Below are 22,176 nucleotides of genomic sequence, written 5' to 3' on the forward strand. Positions count from 1 at the left end.
TTGTATTTTTTAGGAACTACATTGGAGCAAGAGACTGTTCTATGGCCATAATTCACACATAATACAGTATCATCATCAGTTAATAGTCCGGTCGCGTGGCTTACAAATGCAAGAAATCAGTTTCAAAAAAGCAACGCAGAGTGGATGCTGACCGCAGTCAAACTGATCAATGCGAGAAAACACTTTTGAAGTCTTTTTCGGCGACAACACACATTGCAAGAGAAACACTTGAGCGTATTGTTTGGTTTATTTGTATATTGGTATAGTGTTCTGATATTTTGCTTATATGAAATTATTATGAATGTGGTTCCCTAATCCATCAAAATCTATTCAAACCCCGGTATCAATAAATCAGTCGATTACGGTGGTTGCGGCACGTTGTTGGTTGAAAATTGGGCGAAAAAATATCGTGGTGAAAACCCAAGAGTTGTCGGCCCATAATTCCGCCCTCTTTTTATGAATAGCTTGGCGCAAATGTCGCAGAACTCTCAAGTAGTAATCCCTGATTACAGTTGGCCGGTCGGAAGGAATTTGGATATACTTAGATAATCGAAGAAAACGGTCAACATAACCTTAATTTTTGACCTGCTTTGACGTGTTTATTTTTGGCTTTGGCTCACCTTTGCCACTATATTTAGCCGATATATTATCTGTTTTCGGGTCGTAGGCATAGATCCAAGGCTTATCGCCAATTTTAATATGTAATGACATCCTGGTAGTAACCATTAGTAGGAAAGCATTATTTCACGCACGTTAACGTGACGCTGTTTTTCGAAAAATTTGACTGATTTTGGAAACAATTTTGCTTTCTATTTTCTAAGGCTCAAATGATCTTTCGAAATAGTTTTTACTGATACCTATTTCTCGATCCTTCCGATACTCCAAAGATAGCAGTAAGATCTCTGATAGTCAATTCTCGAGCACAAATTCCTTTATTTTGTTGAAGTGTTGATCATCAGTTGATGTTGATCGCTGTCCTGGTCGGGGTTCGTCGTCAATGCGTTCTGGATGCTTTTTGAATAATTTGTACCAATCAAAAAGAGTTGCTCGCGACAATCATCAGTCTAACTTTTTATTTTTTTTTAGACTTTCGTAGTGAGTGGAATTTTGTGATTTGACAGTAATGACTGCAAAGTAACATATCAGCTACTCACTCTAGTAGCGAACTGATAGAATATAGTGAGACATGCACAGCACCTCGAAAGTTTTTAAATCGTTCGCTATATCTTTATAATAATTAGTTACTTACTCTGAAAATATGAACATGACTTCTTTACCCATGTTAGGATTACTTGACTTTTTTGCCCTGTAAAGCCCTCTCTGGTATTTCCTTTAACTAATACATTTAAAATTGTTCTCTTTATTTGGAATTAAAGTCTCTCTGTGCCTTTTTCTCGAGCAAATATGTGAAATTTTCTTTTTAAAGCTACATGGCGATAAAATTTAAATAGCGTGGCTAGAAAAATATACCATTTCGTGCTTACGGCAAGAGAAAAAGGCAACGAAAGGTCGGAGAAAAGTTTAACAAAAGCCAAGTAAACTAGCGAAACAATTGAATCGAATTGACGAGCAGACTTCGGTGCGAAAAAAGTGAAAGCGATGCAACAGATAACAACTAAAGGAGATCCAGCGAAAGTTTTCGCAACAGTTCAAACGATTTAAAACTTAAGCGCTTAAGACAATTGAAAAAATAAGAGAGTGTTAAGTAAAATTGATGTTGGCGCTGGTGACCTAGCAGTGAGTAAAAAACCAGAGGCAAAATAAAGTAGCTAAAAGTAAAGAGGAAGTAAAAGAAACTAATATACTATATGTATATTTGTGCGAATTTAATGGAAATTGCAGTGGTGAATACAGCAGCCAACATGTTAATAGGAGCGAAGTGCGTGGGAAGGCATCGGGTGTATGAAAAAATATTATTAGTGTGAAATATGGGTTTGCAAATAAATAATATTTTTGTAGATACTAATATAATATATTAGAGCGAGCCCAAAAACTGGCCAATCGAATCAGAGGTAAAATTAATCTAAATGCACAGAAGAAATATTAAAAAAGCAAGATTTTATCTGACTTTTAAAAAGTGTCAGTGAGCATTGAATGTTTTCCACTTACATATTTTTCATTACAAACTCCAAAACCATATGCCAATCGAAGGATAAAACATATTTTTATAAATAAAAGCGTAAGCATCAATGTAATCCCGTTTCAATTTATAGCCAATCCAAACTACAAGTGGCAGCCGGCAGCGGCTATGCCGACGAGCAAGTAAACACTTCTGACACATGCGGCAAAGGGGCTCTACAGCGAAAACTGCGAGCATAAAGACCCAATAAATTTGCATTTATTCCGGGCTATTTTAAGTTCAAGATGACAGATAATTCTACGAATTCAATGAGACCAGAAAGGCGAATATATTTACTCGTATATGCCCGTATGTATATAAACAATATTAAATATATATTAACTTTCACACGTATAACGTATATACGCGCCATAATTGGGACTGTTGCTGTGGTTACTTTGAATAATCGCAGAGCGGCTGTTTTATCCGATTTGTGATTGTTAGCTTATTATCGATTACATAACAAAATCAGTATTAAAAAAATACAAATAAAAACAAACAATGGCAATTTGCAAGAAAACAGTCAATGGCGGACTATTTAAACGGAAAGTGCCCTACACAGCAAAATATTGACACGAAACCAAACACACATACACAAATCACACATACAGACACAGTGCGAAGGATTGCCGTTCGAGCAATGGGGAAGCGTGTTGTTATGACTTCCAGTCGCTTGGGTAAAATTTTCCATGCCATTTGTGGACAAAATAGGCCAGGCATGATTGCATGTGTATATGGAAAGGCACTGTTCTGAATTCTAAAGCGAAGCAAAAATAACAAGTCTGTACAAAAATGGTTTTGGGAGCAAGTAGAGGGCAATGGCAGTTAAAGGCAATGAACCTTTAAGGAATTCGATATCGCTGACACTTCATAAAGTTAATTGATTTATGGGAGAGTGGCAGGGGAACAAACTATTTGTGCTCCAATAGTCGCAATGTGACGATGAGGAGGTTAATATATAATATAATATGTGAAAGGTCAAAGGTATATATATATGATTAAATATATAATTATATACTAAAGCTCTTTCTCTTCAAATTTACGCCATCAGCTGTCTTGTTATTTCAAATCTGCTCTAATTTGATTTTTTTAAATGATCTGAGAATTTGATCAGATAATCTGTTCATATAACTCATCGTTCTGCTTTGAAATTAAGGAAAATTTATTCCTATATTAAAGTCTCAAGAAATCGTAAAAGTCATCAGTGAGTAATAAGCAGTCATCATGTCTTTGGGTGGCTTGCCTAACCGAACTGATCGTCATATAAACATTTTGGGAAACCCTGATAACCACACACAAATCATAATTTATATATTCTGAATTATTGACTTCAACAGGGAAGTCGTCCTAACTGATCCCAGCCAGAGTTTTTTGTAAAATTAATGTGTTTTCAACAAGTATCTTGCGGAATATCAATTCACTTTCTCAAATCACGGTGAGCTCTGAGCAACCAAAAAAAAAAATTCACTATCTTCCTTAAAAAAAAAAAAAAACTTGAGCTAACCGAAGTTTATGACAGGAGCATAGTACAAGCATTTTATAATAGCCAATAAAAGAATTGAAAAGCAACTAGTAACTGGAAGCACTATTAGTATTAGTAGACGGTAACGTTTTGCAAGAAATATATGCTTTCGAACAGAGCGCTCCTTCTAAGCTCATATGTATTTCGTAATTTTTTTCATAAGAAAACGAAATCAATTCAATACAAATTTTATCTTTTACGTGATAGGAATTGATGCACAATATTAAAGCAGCCACTCACTTCAACATACTTAGCGTTGTTGCTTAAATAAATATGTATTTGCTGAGTATTTACTTTGTTACACGCGCTTACCACCGTTTCTATGCAATCAATGATTGGGCAAATGTGTAAACACAGACGCGTGCAAGTGCTGTGATTTCTGGTTGTTGCCACTCGATATAGTATAAAGTAATAATCAATAAGTGTCGAATATAGTAAATAGAAATAGTGGCATAATGTTCAAGCGAAGACATATGCGTTTAGTTTCGTGGATGTTGGTTTGAGAAAGACATGGCGTATGAGTAACTTTCATTCGAGTGGAAGGTATATGTAAGTCGAGATCTTAAGTTGCAAGCGCTTGTGCAAGAACTGAAGCCGCTCGTCTGATAACCGATTATTTCAAGCCTGAAGTTGAAGCTCGTGATCTCGTCAGCATTTGGTATCAAAAAGATGGCGCCACTTCCCACACATCGCATCAATTTATTGAGCGAACACTTCGGTGAGCAGATAATTTCACGTTTTGGCCCGGTCGATTTGCTTGATGGACGGGTGACCGTTAGATTTTTTCCTATCTATGAGGACAATACCGCTTCGATTCAGGCCTTGAAACAAAACATCACAACGAGTCTTCGAAAATTAGACACGGCTGGACCATCTGAAAAAGATAATCTACAAAAAATAAATACCAAAGAACGTCCTTTCGAATCATAATAAGCATTCCCCACTAAAATTGAAGTTTCTGTGTTTTTTCTTTAAAAAAGTAGGGAACCCCGAAATGGATCGCCCTTTAACTTTTGGCATTGCACAAGTATACTCGATAACATGTTATCACGCAACTTTCTTAAGATTACTAACACACTGACCAACATATTCGCCATGGAAACTGATATAATTTGCGTTTTCACACTGCGAAGTAACGGAAATATAAGCAAGCAAAATTGCCGTATCAAATCAAGAAATAATCCAAGAGACGGGATTTCACCCAGAACGAGTCACTGTGGGGTCCACAGTTTAGACAATTTTTATTATCGGGACGCACCTCTTTAATGAAAACGGTGCAACGTTTAATGAGGTTTTTTCACCCAGAACGTACGAACACAAAAGACGTAACCCTTTCACTATCATTAGGTTCCAGCAAGGTGTAGTAACAGCACACATAGCCAGACCGGTTTTAACGGGGCTCCAAAGGAAATGTGAAAACAAATAAATATCACGAAATTCCACTTTCCGCAGGCACTCAAGGTCCCATGACGTGACTTTTTTATATTATGTCAAGCAAGAGCTGTATAAAACAAGACCCTAAAATCTGACTGTATTAAAGCAGTCCATTAAATCAATAATTGGAGCAATCCCAACTTCAACCCTTCAAGCCGCAATGAATAATTTTTTAGGTGTCGTTCTCTCTGTTCGCTATTTAGCGCCATTTCGCGACTCCAAGTGGTCCTTCCCCACCTGCTCTTCACAAAGGAGTAGACGTCTTAGTTTTCCTCCGCTTCAAAGGCGGGTACTGCGCAAAATACTCTCGGAGCTGAAGTGTTCGTTCACCCGGACCGCATGTCCTAGCGGCTGTCTATTAATTCGCTGAACTATGTCAATGTCGTCGTATTCTCGTACAGCTCATAATTCCATTGACTGTGGTATTCACTGGTGGTAATGCCCATAAATCTTCGGCAGAAAGTTTCTCTCGAAAATTATTCTGCGTTGGATTTCCAGGCTGACATTGTTGGTGGTGTGTGTCGATTCTCCTTTCACGGGTATTTTCCAAGTTTTGGCGCATGGTGAATATCTGGCCGGTTGTTGATCTGCCAGGTCTAAAGCCACACTGATAAGGTCCAAGCAGTTTGTTGACTGTGTTAATCTTCCACACAATACGCTCGATAGAACTTTATACGCGATGTTGAGGAGGCTTATCCCACGGTAGTTGGCGCAGATTGTGGGGTCTCCCTTTTTGTGGATTGGGCAGGGCACACTTACATTCCAATTGTTGGGCATGCTTTTGTCCGACCATATTTTACAAAGAAGCTGATGCATGCTACTTATCAGTTCTTCACCGCCGTGTTTGAATAGCTCGGCCGACAATCAATTGGCCCCCGCTGCTTCGTTGTTCTTCAGACGAGTAATTGCTATTCGAACTTCTTCATGGTCGGGCAATGAAACGTCATCGATTGGGTAATCGGGTTCGCCTTCTCCTCATTCAGCAAGCTGGAGAAGTGTTTCCTCCATAATTTAAGTATGCTCTGGGCATCGGTCACTAGATCACCTTTGGGGGTTCTACGAGAATATGCTCCGGTCTTGAAACCTTCTGTTAGCCGCCGTATTTTTTCGAGCATTACACCTGTCGCCAGCTTACCAAGCTCTTCATACTCACGCATTTCGGTCTCTCTCTTTTTCTGTTTGCAAATGCGTCTCGCTTCCCTTTCCAACTCTCGGTATCTATCCCATCCCGCACGTGTTGTGGTCGGTCGTAACGTTGCGAGGTAGGCAGGCTGTTTTCTCTCCGCTGCGACACGGCACTCCTCGACATACCAGCTGTTCTTTTGCATTTTCCGAAAACCAATGGTTTCCGTTGCAGACTGTAAGAAGCTTGAAATGCCGTCCCACAGTTCCTTTATACCGAGTTGTTGACGAGCGCAGGAGTGCAAGTCGAGTAGAAGATCGTTCGGCTATCCGTTGTGATTGCAGCTTCTCGACGCCGAACCTTCCTTGTGCTTGTTGGCGTGCGTTTTTTGCTGCACAGAGACGGGTGCGAATCTTGGCTGTAGTCCGAGTCGATGTTAAGACGTCTAAAACACTAGAGATGTGTCATCCGTCTATCACAATGTGATCGATCTGGTTAGTGTTTTTTTGATCCGGAGACAGCCAGGTGCGTTGATGAATTTTACAGATAACCTTATTTCGGGCCCCGGCGAAGTCGATCAGCCTCAACCTATTTGGTGATGTTTCCTTGTCTGAATTTACCGACTGTTGCGCGAAAGATACCTTGCTTGCCCACCCTGGCGTTAAAGTCACCAAGCACGATTTTGACATCGTGGTGGGGGCATCTCTCATAAGTGCGTTCCAGGCACTCTTAAAAAGCATCTTTGATCACATCGTCCTTCTCTTCCGTCGGGGCGTTGGCGCAGATCAACGATTTGTTGAAGAACTTCGCATTGATGCGGATTGTGGCTAGATGTTCATCGACCGGAGTGAATGATAGTACTCGACGACGGAATCCCTCTCCCACCACGAATCCCACACCGAACTTGGACAGCGGTGATGTTAGTCTTCATTCTAACGAGGACATCAACCAGCTGAGCAGCGGCACCTTCCCAATTAAGAGACCGGACATTCCAAGTGCATGCCCTCAAATCGTAGTTCTTAATTCGTTTGCCATGGTCGTCATCGAGAGAGGGGTCACTCATCTGAGGCTTGTTGTTTCTTTTCAATGGGTGCGTTTCTACGTGGCGGGTCCCCCACCCAGCGCAAAACCTTCTTGAGTCATATGTAAAAGAATCGTACCTGGCCGCTCCCAAGTGAATGGCGATCAGAGAACTTTCCTCACTTGCGTGATCTTTTACACATGACTCCATCCTCCATAATTTATTGCTTTTAGGTTTTTAGTTAAAGTTGTGTGTGTGTGGTTTCCAACCCAGGGTGTAACAATATATTGAATCTTAAAAGTTATAATGTTATACTTTAGAGCTACTATTTATTATACGATGTAAATAGAAGTAGCGATTAAAGTTACGATTCAACATTTATATAATTTTATTCCGAGCACAAAAGTCATGTAAGCCAGTGATTAAAAATTTCCACTTTTTTTCTGACTGCCAAACGTAACTTCCAAAGTACGCTCCATTAGTATCTTATCAAAGTGCAATCTCTAATCTATTCAGCAGCAGCTGCTCTTTCAAGGTCACTCCAAGATTTGCGGCTGAGCTACTAATGGAATCAGCTTCACTCAGTTACTATGATTCTATCAAAATATATATGGTGGCATGCAGCCCGTACATGTGTGCTCGTAGTGTGTATGTGTGTGTGTGGATGTATCTGTTGAGCATGAAGATAAGCGCTTCGCTTGAGCGCATATCTACACAAGAGTCTACTAAATGAGTGGTTGTGTGGCTTTGCTCTACGAAAGCATTAAGGTAAATTCACTTAACATTCACACACATGAGCACTCACATATACACGCATATACTTGAATAATATTGCATATGCGCATTTCGAAATAGATTTGTTTAGGTATGTTTGTGTGGTCAGAAAGCGAGTATACCTCGAGTTTGTGGCAGTTGAACTCATTCAATTATTCAAATCAAATTTGCTACTGCCACTGAAAGGAAAATTCATCTAATCAACACAGAGCCCAGCTGAATGAAGACGAAGACTCGAGCTGGAAACGGCGAATGCGACTGTAAATTTTATTCTAAGTATATTCACGGATATCTGACTGTTAGTAACGGGTAGTTCATACCTACGCCTAAATTTTATCTCAATTCACTAATTTATTAAACTTTTAAAATTTAAGGTACCGAAAAGATTGCCTGAGATTTAGTGGAGTTACGGTCACCCTGAATTTTCTCCAGAAACTACCAGTGTTCGGCTTAGGTCTGAATATCCAAAAAAACCTTGAAAACTGCGACTATGGAATCTTTGCATTAATGTTTAAAGGTACTTGTAGAGGCAGATCCATAGAAAACATAGGCTCCTTTACGAATGGTTCGAAAATCAAGTTGGATATTAATGTTGAGTTATTTAGTCGAAGAGACCGAAACCCATATCGTCGTCTTCCTCGCGCTCCGACTCCTCCTTTTTGGCTTTTTCCTTGTTTTCGGCAGCAGCGCCACCACCAGCAGCAATAACAAACTTGCTGGATTAGTAACATCTAGAAAAAAATTCGGAGACCCTATAAAATATATATATACATATATATATGTATGTATATATGATCAGCATAAAGGGCTGAGCCGATTTAATCATGCCCATCCGTCTGCCTGTATATACACGAACTAGTCTCTCAGTTTTTTGGATTGAGGAGATATTTTCAGAATATTTTGCATGAATTATTGTAATCAGGTAAAAGTACTACTGAGCAACCTATATAGATAGCTTGTCTTATTCAATAACTGGAAACGAAAAGGAGTTCAGCCAAGCTTCACCATTTTAACGGGTGATTTTTTTGAGGTTAGGATTTTCATGCATTAGTATTTGACAGATCACGTGGGATTTCAGACATGGTGTCAAAGAGAAAGATGCTCAGTATGCTTTGACATTTCATCATGAATAGACTTACTAACGAGCAACGCTTGCAAATCATTGAATTTTATTACCAAAATCAGTGTTCGGTTCGAAATGTGTTTATCGACAAATTTTGTTCAGCGATGAGGCTCAATTCTGGTTGAATGGCTACGTAAATAAGCAAAATTGCCGCATTTGGGGTGAAGAGCAACCAGAAGCCGTTCAAGAACTGCCCATGCATCCCGAAAAATGCACTGTTTGGTGTGGTTTGTACGCTGGTGGAATCATTGGACCGTATTTTTTCAAAGATGCTGTTGGACGCAACGTTACGGTGAATGGCGATCGCTATCGTTCGATGCTAACAAACTTTTTGTTGCCAAAAATGGAAGAACTGAACTTGGTTGACATGTGGTTTCAACAAGATGGGGCTACATGCCACACAGCTCGCGATTCTATGGCCATTTTGAGGGAAAACTTCGGACAACAATTCATCTCAAGAAATGGACCCGTAAGTTGGCCACCAAGATCATGCGATTTAACGCCTTTAGACTATTTTTTGTGGGGCTACGTCAAGTCTAAAGTCTACAGAAATAAGCCAGCAACTATTCCAGCTTTGGAAGACAACATTTCCGAAGAAATTCGGGCTATTCCGGCCGAAATGCTCGAAAAAGTTGCCCAAAATTGGACTTTCCGAATGGACCACCTAAGACGCAGCCGCGGTCAACATTTAAATGAAATTATCTTCAAAAAGTAAATGTCATGAACCAATCTAACGTTTCAAATAAAGAACCGATGAGATTTTGCAAATTTTATGCGTTTTTTTTTTTAAAAAAGTTATCAAGCTCTTAAAAAATCACCCTATATTATCCGGCCGCTCTTGAGTTTGACGAAAGCTACCCGGTGTGAGTCATAAGAGATTTAATGCGTTCCTCGCCCTCAGAAAGGTTTATCGAAGTAGTTATAAAAAAGCAATGATTAAAATTGTTTTCTATATTCCTCGCCTGTGGATAAGCTTAAAATATATTGACTCTCATACTTCCATGAGAACTAGCTTAGCTTGGCGAATTTGTAATGGGTTCAAGTCGTTTTATTGACATATGCAAATTTTAGTCCATGTTCAGAGTATATATTCAGGCTCAAAAATTGCCCATAAATCAGATCAAGTGTGATTTATTGTTTCTATATACCACATAACTGTCAAAATTGGCGCCAGACCGTTCTGGAGTTTTTTCGACTTTCAATGATCTTCTGTATGGCCTAAATACCGCAGTAAAGTTTCAACCAAAGCGTAAATATTTCTTAAAATATATGCAAAAATATTGCACTTCAATCAACCTATGTAGACTAATCACATACCAACAACTGCTCCAGCTCTCCACTGCTCTCTTTGTACACTCCCACTTAGCGCTCGGGCATTTTCAGCATCTTTGGGTTTAAGCCAATAGCGCGCCATCCTTCAAGGAATATTACTGTGGAAATTTTTGATTAATACAATTCGCTCCGTAGGTTCCCCACAATCAAATCAGCATGCCACATGGCCTTTCACATGCTGAGGCGCTTTGCCAAGCCTGCATCCGGCATGAATGTGGCAGGTAATGCATCCTGCTATGTTTTTGCTGCCACAGCTATAATGTTTTGGCTACATTTAGCCAAGCATACACCCACATACACACACATACATATGTTGTTTGTGTGTGGCAACGGAAATGCACAATAAATCGTTGCACACAAGCAAACACAAACATTTAGTATTTAGTCTAAATGCATGTTGCCGTGCGGCTAAGATTAATTTGTTAGTAATTTCCAAGCTGCATGCAATATAGCAATTCCTCCATACAATATATATGTATACGTATATTTTCTATATAGTATTCAAGTGTGTCGCCTATAAAGGCTATTGTTATGGCTTACTTAATGAATTTGCCTGAAATGCACACACACGAACAATAGTCGGTGCGGACTGCCGAGTTTCGAGTATTAGTGCACAAATAAAAGGATCCTTTCTTCGCCAAGGTATACCAGTTCATAAATTAGTAAACCCGAAGTGTTTCACTTAATTAAATTCGTTTATTGTTGGTTAGCATTCTAATATACTCAAATAATGGACTTAATGAAAGCTTCAGTTCTGAGCTGATGAATGTAATTATCCTCATTAAAGCTATACAATTTACTTAAAATAGTGAAGACAACTAAGTGGTTTAAGATATCAGATTTAGCTAAGACTAAAACCTAATTGCTTACTTCGTAAGAGTGTGAGAATAATTATTCGGTTGAGAGAACAGGAGTGTGGTTTATTAAATCGGTGATATCTGTCAAACTAACAGCTAGAATTTACTGTATACCAGACAGACTAAACGTTTTGTAGCCCTCAAATTATATCTTGAAGTTAGATCTAAACTATCTATAAATTGACTGTAGATGTAGGATGAATTTGTGTTAATGAAGGAGATAGCTGACCCTTTGAAGGTATCTGTGATAAATTGCTAAATCATGACCTCTTAGCCGATAGATGCACTATAGGGGGATTCTCTTGCTCTTGCAAGATTGCAGATTGCGAAAATCCTATACCGAAATATACAAGGGCACGAGAGCACCCATTGCAGAATCTAGTGTTATATGAACGGATGATTCGATAAATTTATTGTAAATGACTATTGTGCATGACTATTGTGAATTGGCGCACATTCTACATACATTTTTAACAAAAAAAACTGTAACAAATCTTTATAATTTAAATAGAAATTAAAAAATCTATTTAAAATTTACATTCCTCAACAATTTAACGTCAAAATATGACTTTATGTAAAATGATAGCTAAAACAGGGTTGCAATTACATTTTTGCTTGACATTGCACGCAAATAAACATGGGTTTTGGTCTGGCATATTTTACAGCCCTTGCAAATATTTTTCTGCGTGTGTTTGTGCCGTTGTATTAGGTGAAAAAATCTGCAATTCCTGCACCGTGCAAGGGTTCTGCAAGAGCAAGAAAATACCCCTTATGTCACAAAGCAATTGAAACGATGGGAAAATCATGTAAATCCTTTCTTCGCTTTTCTTCCTTATACTTTATGGATAGGCACCAGCAAAGAGAAAATAGGACATATTTTACAGCCTTTCTTCGAGAAAATAGAAAATGCTAGGCGAGTGGATGAAAATGCAAATAGTCTTTGTGGTCCTGATACTATAGATACAATTTCGGTTTCAGTGAAAATTTTGATATGAAGGATGCTCCTCTGTAAGTCCAATTGTTAAAAATACCGCTAAAGCAACAGATATCGTCGATTCGCTCTACTCCCAAGAACTTAATATGGCACAAAAAAAATTTTGGTACCATTCTAATAAAGCTTGATATAAAAAAAGTGTGATGCATGGATGCCACACAAGCTAACGCTAATCGCTAATCACTTTTCTGAAGCGGCACAGCGACCTACATATGACAACGTCAAGCGACAGCGGTCATGGTCGAAACGATGTGTGCCCGTGCAATCGGTAGCTAAGCCAGGGTTAGCGCCCAGGAAGATTCGTCACCAAACACGAATTGACTGAGAAAGATGTACTATGAGTGCATCCCCAACGACCTTAATTCGGATCAATAGTGTTAACAATTGGAACGTCTGTACGACTCAATTATCTAAAAGCGATCTGCTTTGCCCAATAAGAGAAGAATTATCTTCCATCAGGACAATGCCACTCTCAGATCGATTAGGATTCCTCAGAATTTCCAGAAGTTTGGTGAGAAGGTTCTTATGCATCCATAATAACGGAGTATCCTTTTGCCCAAAATGGGTAAAACACGGAATACCTTATATACGAAATGTATAAGAATTTCAAACTTCTGATTAACTTAATGACCATTCTTATGACATTTTCTGCAAAAATTTCCCAGGTTAACCGAGCTTGTCTCAAATAAAGTACAGTTATTTTAATTGTCATATTTCTAGAATTGTATTCTCAAAGATCATACGATTATTGAGAAACCTACTCACTACCCTAATCGGTGGTTGCTCCTTTGCTGGGTAATTCAAAAAATGTAGAGTCTCAACCAACTAATCATTTACTAATCTATGTATTGAATATGTTTCACGTTTTTACTCCTGAGGTACTATATTATCACTTATAAGAGAAAAAAATATTGTCTTTATTGAACCTGCGAATATTTACATAAGCAAAATTTACCCTTTCAACTCGGCACTTGCATAAAAAAGAAATTTTAATCGGCGTTTAATTGCTTAGCACAATTTTATACACTCCAATATGCAGATAACTAAAAAATATTGAAGAACAAGTGATTTTTTCATAATTTCCTCTCTAGTCATTAAAATGTCTCGTTTATTGATATGGTGGTATACGTACACTCCGCACAAGTAAAAGTGGGGTTAATGATCTCTGATGTGCTTTGAAACTTACTCCATAAAAATATTGACGATTGTGGTTTAGTTTCATATTCTTCTCAACAAATACAAGTTTCTTTTTTCAATCATGTGTGATACAAAGTCTACATACCTTTCACTATGGTCCTAGCTTACTTTTAAAATTATCTCGCTTTTTGTGCTATTTGATAATATCCTTTTCAGGTCCATTGCCTATTGCAACATAAACTAAATCTGAAAACGTAACTGGCAAACAATTTGCATCTAACGAGAAATGATTGCTACTACTGGCTGGAAAGACCACATATTATGATATAAAAAATTTACTGCTGACAGTCATAACTCAGAAGTCGAAGATACTTTCAATTATCTTGGAACCAACATTAACACCAACATTAACGGCAGCCTCGAAATCCGACGCAGAATATCTTTTTCCAACAGGTGCTACTTGGGATTGAGTAGGCAATTGAGAAGGAAAGTCCTCTCTCGACGAAGAAAGACCAAAGTGTTTAAGTCACTCATTATACCCGTCCTGCTGTATGGTGGAGAGGAATGGACGACGACAACATCTGACAAGTTAGCGGAAAATTGACAACATTGACATAGTTCAGCGAATTAAGAGACAGCGGCTATGCTTAATTTCCAAATTTCCTGAAAAGATACCATATAGTCGTACAAAAAAGTTTCCATACAAGAATTTGATTTTGTTGACAAATGCACAGTTTCATGAGGCGAAAAGAACGAGTGAAATTTTTCAGAGAGATATCAATAGATATTAGAACTGGACTGGCAGTCGAGCAATATGATCCTATTATCCACAAACCACGATTTGGTAAATTTTTGTGGTATATTTCGGATCGCTATCCTATATGAAAACATCTCCTTGTCCATGTTCGAGTTTGAATATATCCAAACTTTGAAAGATATGAGTCTTCCATATAATTATATCATCGATCCGCCGAAGTACACCTAACTCATTTCCGCGAAAACATCCCGAACTCATCAGTGACTCCACTCCAAATTTCATTGTTTGGCATACTATTCATATGTTGCGGTCATACGGGCCCACCTAATCCTATTCGATTAATTTTGGTTTAACCCTTTATGGTGGCCGCACTGTAGTGAGTAAAAAAAAATTCTTTGAAATTCGGAAAATTTGGGTTTTCATACATTCTCACCACCAGCCTATTGTTTTATACTAAAAAATCCCTTTTATTATTTCTCATGTATTTATTTTCATAAATACAAAACCCCAACCTGATTATGCTTTATTTTTTCGGCTCGTGCTGTGCTTATTTCCTCGCTCACACCCAATTAATGTTTGAAGGAGACAACAATCAAGTTCAAATTGCTTTTTAACTAGCTTAAAAGCTTAGCCCAAAAGAGCGGGTCACAAACACAGGCAACTTGTACCGTAAAAATCATAATTTTTACAAGAAAAAGCAAAGATTTAACAAAAAGGTAGCGAATACAAAAGGAAAAAAAGTAACCGAGAGAGCTTTTAAAAGATATTGTAAATTTGCCGCATAATCCACGACGAAGTAATTGCGTGTACATAACGGCACATATACTAATAACGCTTGTAATCCGCGCATTTCATATTAATACGCCTTCAAAAGCACTTCTGGGAGGAAACTTAAGTTTGGCATACAAAATGCTTACTGTGCGAGCCGCAGGGGTTGTGAAGGTGAGTGCCCGCGCGCGTGTGCTAATCAAATTAAAAAAGTTGCGTTGGAAAACCCTTTTATTCTACTTCTTATTACTTTTACTTCTGGTTCTAAATCTGCCTCTTCTTACTTAGCTTCGCAAGACATTCGCTGGAGCTCTCGAGCTTGGACGGCCGCCTGCGTAGTGTACAGCGCCGGAAATCCTCCTTACTTACAAATTTAAGCTTATTATTTTGCCTCATAATAATTTGCGCTCAATTATATCAAATCGCTACACAATGTGGCACTAAATTTCATAAAGGCAGCAGCGGAGTGCGAAAGGGTGTGCTGCCCTCGTCATTGACGCTGAGACACAATTTAAAGATTACATTTTTCCTCTCATTAAGCTTTGCTTGCTTATGTGCTCGAGCCGCTGTCCTTCCTGTACCCTCTTCCTCCATACAATTTGCTATTTAATCTGTGTGCGTGTTGCCCATAGCCACTGGGCGTTTGCTCTGTCTATCTGCTCATTATGTTGCGTTCGGTTGCTGCCGTTCTTCAGTTCACTTTGCTCGGTCGCTTTGTAATTGGTTTGTGTACATTGTGAGACGCTCACTAGGTCGTCCCAAATTGGATGCTGGTTATATAACTTGCTATGTCACACCGTTGGTGCTGTGCTCACTTACAGCTGCTAAGCTCTACGGTTAATTGGTTGTCAAAGCGGTCACTGAGATTGTTGTAGCTGTGGCACGCTTGCCGCCTGCTCGGTAGCCAGGCAGAACATCTCAATTAGGCTTAGATCGCCTAGCATATTCTCTGTTTAATTTGTCTTCGCATAATCCTGTTGCAAAGTGTGACACGAACCAAAGGTCTTGACGTAATTAGTAGATATGCTTGTAGTGGCTGTCGTTGTGTTGCTTGATAATGTTGTCAACACAGTCTCTGCCGTCAGCCCTTATGATTTCTGCGAAATTGTGTGAGACAGCCGGCAGCAGCGCCTTTGCATAGTCGGCTACTGCCTTATCAAAATTTCAACGCTATTATCTTGTCTAACTACTTGTAATTTCTTAATAAAGCAACAGGGCTCCACGGATACGCTGACGTAGAAAATTGGTGCGTAGTGGCAGTATACTTTCTACAAAATATTAATTTATTTGCTCGAATGTGGTATTTAGTGTATTCTAAGGCACAAGATCTGGCCAATTGTCGGATTGTCTTACTTACAATATGAACAGCTTTTCAAACCTCGATGATCAGCGCAAAATTTTTAGCGCTAATATGGGTATTTGAAATAATGGTTTCAATTTCTAAGGAGAGGGATTATTGTGTGATATGTTACCGGTTTGATTAGTGTCTTTTTACAGATTTCAGTATTTTAGATATTTTTTGTAAATTTTCCACCATATCTTCGGTCAAGATATCGCAGTACACTAGTACTAGAGCAGTTGAGTCCCTAAATGAAACAATATTTTCCACTTTCTAATGTCGATATATATCACGTTTTATACCTAGTATTTTTTTAGACCTTTGATTTTATATTAGGCAACACTTTTTTTCAGGTCTAACCTTATTTATACTTAAATTGGTTTGATTTCAGGTTGAATAGTTTCACTCTGAAACTAGATTTGCAAATTCAATACCAAAGAAATTGTTCGGTTCACGCTGCACTCAATAATCAGTCCACATAATCGCGGGCCGAAGCCGAACGACCATCAACCGCAGCGCACGTGCAGTAAACCCATCGGCTCAAAACGAGATAGTAACCGATCACGATTTTCTCAAGAAAACTTTTTTGGTCGATTAAGCTCACTTTTGGTTGAGTCGTTACGTTAGTAAACAGAATTGTCGCATTCTGGGTAATAATAATCCACAAGCCATTGTTGACATGCCGCTTCATCTTCAAAATGTCACTCTCTAACATAGTCTAAATCCGATCACTATAAAACATCCTATAAGGCATTGAATAAAGAGCAAAAAGGCGGAAGGGAGATATTTGACAACCGATCGATCTTTTTTGAGTTTGGTGAATGTGTGAAGTCAATAATGTGATGTTTTGGTTAATGGGTGAGATATTATAATAAAAATACTTAGCAAAAATAAAGAATGGCTTAAAGAAACCTATTATTTTTGCATTAAAATGAAGCATTTTGAGGGTATTTCATAATGCCACTCTCATAGCAAACTCAGGTCTCTATTGGTAAACAATTGGGAAATACGATTTTCACAAGCTTCTCTTGAGGCGAATTCTTCACTTTTCGCCATAGACAGGAACAGGTAGTAATCACCAGGTTTGAACTATACACTGGACGCTTAAGAACATCATATCCAAGTCCCGGATGTTTTCATGAAACAGTCTTCCACTCCTATTGGCCAAAGCTGGGCGAGTGCTTCCTTTAGACGGTCCCAATGTTGACAGTTAGGTCCAGTAGATGTTCATTCCTAGCAACGCAATGTAAAACCTGACCGTAAATCCTGACTTTGAATTGCGCCCGCTCATTGCTGTTCGACCTCAACTTGACCTTGTCGTAAGTGACCCACTGTTCAGCACCAGTAACAATCCGCTTCAGGAATAAATCGATTTTGTTTCGATTCAGCAGCTGGGCGTCAATTTCAATGATATTTTGTGCGTTAACTCATATAGCACCCATGCATCGAGCTTCTTTTCATATCGAGTCTACTTTAAATGCTTCCAAACAGTTTCTTTTGCAATGTTTAGTTCCTGGACTATTGAAACTCTATTTACAAGATGGATGGATGATATTGTAATGAAATGAAGCAGACACCAATAAATCCTATTTGTCCCACGCTTCTCTCTCTGAATAATTATTTTCAAAAATTAATATTTTTCAAAACGTAAAATATCTATAAAAGTAACTAGTTTTGAAATATTCCCATATTACAAAGTATGCTGATGGTAATAACATACTAATTTCGTTTTTCTCCAGCAAGAATGGCTTCATTTTTCACTTGCAACGCTTGCGTCAAGTCGGTGTGCCGCGCTGTGTACACATTGCTGTGCACTGACAGTGTGGCCACTCCGTGCACTTCATTATTTCGCTTAAATTATTTACAATCTGTTCAGAGTCTCAGCGCTCGCGTTCTTTAGTTAATTCTTTTTACACAATTTCCCCGCTTTTTTCCTTCGCACCGTATGGCAACTTGCAACTCATAAATTCTCTAAGGCGAAGCATGCCACAACAAACTCTTCTTTTGCTTTCCCGCCCACCCAGTGTTGTGTCATTACTTCATCCTCCGTTGGCCGTTGTCCATCATCCTTTCATATCTCAAACGAAATATTAAATGTCATTGCTGCACACAACTCTTAATTTTCGAGCGCCAACAGAGGGCTTTCAAAGTATGTGTATGTGTGTGAATGAGGGTCCCTCGCCCTATCTGTCTGCCCTTGCAGCTGCAAGCGCCATTAATATTATTCACTATGCTGTGAACACCTCGTTGCGCTGCCACTACAGCTGCAATGATCTATGTAAAAGTACCCCTCACCGCTCCCTCGTCGTCCATTTAACTTTTTAATATTATTACAAAGCAATTTCAGCATCATTACGAAAAACAAATCATGATTTTTATGTTATTCTTGCAACTTCTGCTGTTGTTGTTTTCGTTGTTGCCATTGCCACTGTTGTTGCTTGTTGTTGTTGCTTTAGTGCCATAAATACATCGCCGCTGGCATTCTCTTATGCAGTGCTAACCGAGAAGACTGCAGGTCTCCTTGCCGTTTGCTAAGCCAACCACTCGGATCCGCTGTCCCAAGCAGTGCATTTCCTCACTAAAACTTTCGCCCTCAACTTTATCGCAGTCGCTGTGTTCTTTTGTTTTCCATTCATTCACCCGCGCACTCACCACTTAGTGGATCAACCCGCATGGCGTGTAAAAATGCAAAAATGTGTGAAAGCAGAAAATTGTTCACTGAAGTGCCAGCTGAATTTTCGCATTTTCCTTTCAATTTTATTTTTATACCCCTGAACAGGGAGTATTAACTTTGCCACCTTTTTTGTAACAGCCAGAGACTCTATAAAGTATTTATATAAATAATCAACGTTACGAGCTGACTCTATTCATCCACATCCGTCCTTCCGTTTATATATATTGTATATATGTATATAGGTTCTCCTTTTCCCACGTTTTTTTTTCTCTAAAGCAGCTGTTTCTTTATCAAAACCACTATAGCATATATCCCGCATTCAAAGTGAACAATTAAAATCAAGTTCTTTTATAGAAACTTTTCCATTTGTGAAGGGTATTATATCTTCGTTGCAACCGAAGTTAATGTTTTGTTTTGTGCTTTTGTTCCGTTATTCCACGAACGTTTGTACATAATGTGCAATTGATAGTTGTCGCTACACTCAACGAGCAAGGAAATTCCAAACGAGTATGCGATTTGAACTAGAACTTTCATAGAGAAGGTCTTGAGAAAAGGCTTAGCCATAGTTCAGATACTCTTTTATAACATTTGAAGCAAATTATTTGCACAGAAAACTTGTTTTAAGAACTAGTTTCGCAAACCCCGATATGGGCGCATAATTATTTCTGAAATAGTTCATGAAGAGAAAACCCTTGTCGGTTAGGAATATAGAGATTGTTGTAAGAATAATTTTTAATATACTCGTAGTAGGAGTTTCCGAGATTTCTATCTTGGAATCAACCGACTAGCCAGATTGTAAGTGATTAACAAACCAGTTTGGAATTTCCGCTTTTCTTCATTTACATTATAGCTACCTAAAAAATATACTAAGCTCATAAAGATGCCTCTCATTCCAGAAATGAAGATTAGTTAGGCTCACTACAAACAACTTCTTCTCCAACTCCTCTTTACATCACACAGAAATATTTCGTTATATTCTGCATTCATTGCCAACATATTAAAGTTCATACGAAAACTCTTTTCTTCGAATATCTTGATGATATTTATCGAAAATAATGATTTCACATTAGCTGTGCATGCTAATGTTGGCCTTGAGAGAGACGCTTCATTCTGCAACAGCAAAATTTTCGCCATCAAAAGGGACATTGACTGTTTCAACCTATGACTTCAAGGACAGAAGTATTTGTCGCGCTATCTTCTTTGGATACTTTATAATTACTTAAGATATTTAAACCAGTATCGCTTTTTTAGACCAATACTGTCTTCCTTATAGGTAACACGTTGATGGCCCTACTACAAGAATTAAATCTATTTGATATTTAGTTAGCCTCAACCTTCAAAAGCAGCGCGTAAAAATTTTACAGCTGTCGGATCAATAGCTTGTGAATCGTACTGCTTTGAGTAAAGCAACTTTCGTTATTGTGAAAAAATGCATAAAGAGGAATACTGCCCCAAGAAAATTAACCACGAAGGATTGAAGACGTGGCCGCCCAAAAGCGGCTACTACCAACGAAGACATCAAAAACATACACAAAATAATTTTGAATGACCCTAAAGTAAAGCTGTTTGAGATACAGGCACTCTAAAGAAATCAACTGAATGTGTACATCATATTATTCACAAATGTTTGGGTATGAAAAAGCTCTATGCAAAGTGGGTGACGCGCGTGCTAACTTGTGACCAAAACCAACGATCAGTTTATGATTCCGAACAGTGTTTGGCGATATTAAGGCGTATTATGTATGGAAACCCCGAGATTTTACGTCGATATGTGACAATGGATGAGATATGGCTCCATCACGTCACTCGGAAGTTCAATTGACTGTCAACCGAGTAGTCTATATATAGTGAACTAGCACCAAATCGCGGAAAAGCGCAATAGTCGGTGGTCAAGATTATGGCATCTATATTTTTTAATTCGCAGGGCACATTTTTTGTTGATTTCTTTGAAAAAAGAAGGACCATCAACAGGGACTATATTTCATTACTGGACCGTTTGAAGGACGAAATCGCTGAAAACGGCCGCAATTAAAAAAGGGCTGTTTCAACAAGACAATGTCTCTTATTTTTTAGATCTAGCTAACAGCAACTATAAGTGTTCTTTGATCTCAAAAGGATACTCGTTGTGAAGAAATTTTCGTCGAGTGAAGTGGTGATCGCCGAAACTGAGATCTGTTATATTTTGAAGCTAAGGACAAATCGTACTACAAAAATGGTATCAAAAAGGTGGATATAAAATTTTGGAAAAAATGGTTTTTGCTATGGTAGACTGGAGACTTTTAAATTGACCTGTTTTATGGCAGAATTCATTTTTATAAAACAGCTTCCGGTTTGCTTCAGCACGAAATCAACAAATTACTCGACAAGTATCCGCTCTGCGCAACCTCGATTAGCAACAAAAAAGTGGTTTCGATTTGTTGTTTCTTTCAGAGATTTTTCGTAGTTTACAAGATATGCTATTCCATTTATTAATTGCTTCGGGTTAATATTATATAACGGAATATATTTTTCCTAGCAATATTATAAACATTGTCTGCCAATCATTTTGCACTCATAATTTCGCATTCTTGGGAAAGAGAGAGAGTAAGAATATAAATTTCGACATTTGTCTTTTGTTTCCTTTTTATGTCGGTCTATTCTTCATCATTCTTTGAAAAAATGTTAATGTTTTTTACAAACTTCGAATTCCATATATTTATGTGTTATACTTTAAATACTTTAAATTTTCCTTTGAAAAGGGTATTTAGTTCACCTTTTACCTATTTATGTTGGAGTCAAAGAGTTAAGTCTGTTTTTTTATATCTTCCAATGTAGATGGTCTATGGTACAGGTACCGGTACAATCCGAAAGATAAATAGCAGATTTTAATAAAAGAAATTTCTAAAACTTTGAAAATAGTTATGATAGGTCATACTCCTGACATTTCTTATTAAATATTATTTTTCACTATAAAATTATCCCGCGTTGTTTGTCCTCTCTACATACTAGCGTTTTAGTGCTTTCACAATGAATTTCACTATTATTCCTTTGGTCAGCTAAAATGCAGTTTATGCACTTAATGTGAACATCAACTTCATTTCAAGTCATAACAGTTGCAATGATGACAGCAAAATGTAGAGAAAGCTAGCAATTACTTGCCTGAGGAATTGTGGCAGGCAGGTAACATGGAAGGTTGACTTTGTGAGCTAGCAAGAATCGTAAT

This window comes from Bactrocera dorsalis, chromosome 5 (assembly GCF_023373825.1).
Source record: "Bactrocera dorsalis isolate Fly_Bdor chromosome 5, ASM2337382v1, whole genome shotgun sequence".
Taxonomy (NCBI): domain Eukaryota; kingdom Metazoa; phylum Arthropoda; class Insecta; order Diptera; family Tephritidae; genus Bactrocera; species Bactrocera dorsalis.